Genomic DNA, 3,748 nt, shown 5'->3' on the forward strand with positions numbered 1-3,748 from the left:
CCCTCCATTGAGCTCCAGAATCCTTAGTTGTAAGATATGCTGTCCTTTTCTCTATGGACACTCAGGATTTTCACAAAGACAAATGAAATTAATGAAAGGAAAGAGCACTATAAAGCATGTTCATTGCTACGGCATTACCACATACTATTATTATAGCCAAAGTAGTACACTTATACAGTAAGTGTTCACAACTGTTCAGTCTCTCATGTCTGCAATGAAATTTCAGAAGTAAGATTCTGCCTGGCACACATACTGCCCTTAGGGCTGTGCTTTTGATAAACCTTCCTGATTCATCTTTGCTTTCCTTCAAGGACATGCTTAGAGTACCCTCTGCTTGGAGTAAAGCCCTTTAGTGGTGTCCTCAGTGACTGTGCCCCCTTGGCTGAATTCTTGGGCACAGCTGTCCTTTGGCCCATGGGATTGTCATTTGGCCCCAGTCAGTTGGCTCTTTACATCTCCTGTCATGCTGCTAAATTACATTCTGGGTATAGAGACTATATCTGTAGGTACAGTGTTTTACTCTGAGGAGAGGGCCTGTGATTTATACCTCTTTGCATCCTTAGCTCAAGCATTTTCATTAACAACGATTTTTAGGGACCCTACTGGGTTGAATAGTGTCTCCCCAAAATTCATGTCCACCCAGAAGCTGTGAACATGACCTTATTTGGAAATAGAGTCTTTGCAGATATAAAGGAGTTAGGATGAGGTCATACTGGATTAGGGTAGCCCTACATCCAACGTCTGGTATCCTTAAAGAAGAGAGAAATTTGGACACAGAGGAGACCCAGACAAAGAATGCAGTGATGGAAGCAGAGGCTGGAGTGATGCTTCTGCAGGCCAAGGAATGCCAGAGAGGGCCAGCAACCCCCCAAATTGAGGAAGAGGCAGAGAAGCATTCTTCCCTTGAGCTTTTAGAGGGAGTGTGGCCCTGCCAACCCCTTAATTTCAGGCTTCTAGCTCCAGAATTGTGAAAGACTACATTTCTGCTATTTTAAGTCACCCAGTTTGTGGTCATTTGTTACGCAGCCCTGGGAGACAAATCCAGGAATGCTGAGCATGCTGTGAAGGGTAGGAGAGGCCTTCAGGCCAGAGTACAAAAGACCATATCCAGCCTTGGATAGTCGGCTTTTGGAAGACCTGGGGCACTGCTTTAAGGGAAGGGAGTCATTGAAGGCAGTGAAAGCAGAAGACAGGGAAAGAGCTGGTATGGTCGGAGTACAGAACAATCCAAAACAATGTTTACACATTTGATGTTAGAGGCATTTTCAAGGTCCCCTCATAGAAACAGTTTGCCTTTTTTTTTTTTAAAGATTTTATTTATTTGACACAGAGAGAGAGATCACAAGTAGGCAGAGAGGCAGGCAAGGGGGGGTGGGGAGCAGGCTCCCTGCTGAGCAGAGAGCCCGATGTGGGGCTCGATCCCAGGATCCTGAGACCAAGACCTGAGCCGAAGTCAGAGGCTTAACCCTCTGAGCCACCCAGGTGCTCCAAAACAGTTTGCTTTGACAAAAAGATGGATCTGGGATTTGGAGACAGGGGAGCAAGTGAATGAAGAGATAATGGCTTATATGATATATTCAAAATAATAGGATCAACCCTATGTGAGTGTGGAATTATGTGAATGTGGATTTCACAGCACCACTTGCTTGAGATCATTGGAAGCTCCCATATGTGATGTGAGCTGGTGTGAGCTAGTGTGAGCTGGGGCTGATGTGTGCTGGCGGACCACTTGAATTCCAGGATGGAGGGCTTGGTTCCCTCCATTGTTCACAACCTGGATACTTGGGACAGACACCCTGGGTCTGAGTTCTGGCTATTCCACTTACTGTAGTAACTTACTGTTACTACACTTCACTTCCTTCCTTTCTCATGTGTAAAATCAGAATAGAAATGGCACCTCCCTCCTAACTCTGTGAGGATTGAAGGAGTCTACATAAGTTGCTTAGAATGGCACCCAAGATGAATGATAGAAGCCTCACTTGCTTTTCTCGTCATCATCGTCGTCCTGTGCAGATGAGGGAGACCAGAAGGGTGAGTTAATTGACCTTAAAGACTCTTGCAGGAAATGGAGGTCCCACTGGGGAAAAGGAGGTAAGTGCAAAGCAGGCGTTTACTTGAAAATGTCTGCTTGAAAATACTCCCTCCCCTGGCACAGAGAATTTTTTAAAAGGCAGAGTAGTCTCCAAGTTTCTACTACTGTGGACAGACTCAGGATACTGGGAGTAAAGGATATGGCATCCTATGCAGTGCTTCCATTTTGGGATTCATGGGGTGTCTGGACCTGGTCCTATCTGACTCTCCACCAACCAGCCAGGCATATAGCATGCCCTTAGTCAACATAGATGGACAAAGGAAGGAAGGAAGAAACTTGCGGTGATTAACTTACCTTGTGCCCCTCCTGTTCTACAAGGCAGGGCCTAGGATCCTCTGGCCCAGAAACAAACAGGAGTGCTGCAGGAGACTTCCGGAAGTATGGCAACTGCCAGCACAGTTCATAAAGTATCTGAAACAGGAAAACCGAAGAGACTCCATTTTTAGAAGGGTTCCATCTCTGCTGTTTTCCTGCTAGGCCCCACTTATTCATGTTATATTTTTTGCGTCTGAATAAACCAGAGAAGTATGTTCCCACTCCAAGGGGGAAAAGTTAATCATTCTGAGTTTTGCGCTGGGCCCTCAAACACCTGATGACATCTACCCAGATCCCAACCGCTTTAGCTTTGAACAAACCTGGGAAGATGCTGGCATCAACGCCCTGTACCTTCCATGACTTATAAAATTAACACCTATTAATAACCTGTCACTCACCTTCCACTGGACCATATCCTGGATTACTAAAGGAACAGGTACCCTGCACCCCTTTCCAATAGAAATCCCTAAACCCAAACAACCACTAGATTTATTCCCCTTTTGGAGTCTCCCAGACACTCTCTGCTCTTCTCTGTACTCAGCTATTCAGTAAACTCTGTTTTCGCTTCCTCCTGGCAAGCATTTGATCTCCATCTTGCCTGTAGACTGGGCTGATCTGTAGGACCCCCACTCTGAGTCCTCAGACTAGTCTGACTGCATCGCGCCCACAACACAAAATTGATGTATTTCAATACTGCCCAATCGGTTAAGCGCGTCTGTGCTTGCTTTCAATTATTCAGTGAGCAGGGTTGGCACTGGATCCTGCGCCCTCAAGGCTGCCGCCCTCACCCCCGCTTTAGGGTAAGGAAGAGGCCGTAGAGTGTCTATTTGGCATGTAGGCACTGATTGAAAAACAACTTTGTACCCTATTTATTGGCCATAAAGCTCCACCTTCCCACGCTGTTCCTAGATATTTCTCCAAGCTGGTGGGACACTGTCCCCGGCTCGCCAATGAGAGCCAGGGGCGATTCCTGCAGGGCCAGAGCCCCACAGAGCACAGCCTTGGGGAAAAGCAAGGAGTCGCAGATGTAAGTTAGCTTTGTCACCGCCTTCTGAGCGACTTCGGGCAAGTCTCTTGGCTCTCCCGACCCGGGATCTTGTGTGTTTCCTGCGGGGAGGAAACCGAACCTGGGTGACACCCAGAGCAGCGATGGAGAGCAGCGCGGCTCAGCCGGACTGCAGCGCACCGCGCGCGCCTCGGAACTTTGTCCCAAGCGTGGAGCGGGGACCCGGGAGTGCAGGGGCGGGGAGCTCCCGCGGCAGGAGCGCGACGACGGCGCTCCTCCTTTCTCCACGTCACGGGGGCCGCTCGGCGCTCCCACCCCCGGCCGAAGGAGAGCAA

This window comes from Lontra canadensis, unplaced genomic scaffold (assembly GCF_010015895.1).
Source record: "Lontra canadensis isolate GAN:19392208 unplaced genomic scaffold, GSC_riverotter_1.0 scaffold4, whole genome shotgun sequence".
NCBI lineage: Eukaryota > Metazoa > Chordata > Mammalia > Carnivora > Mustelidae > Lontra > Lontra canadensis.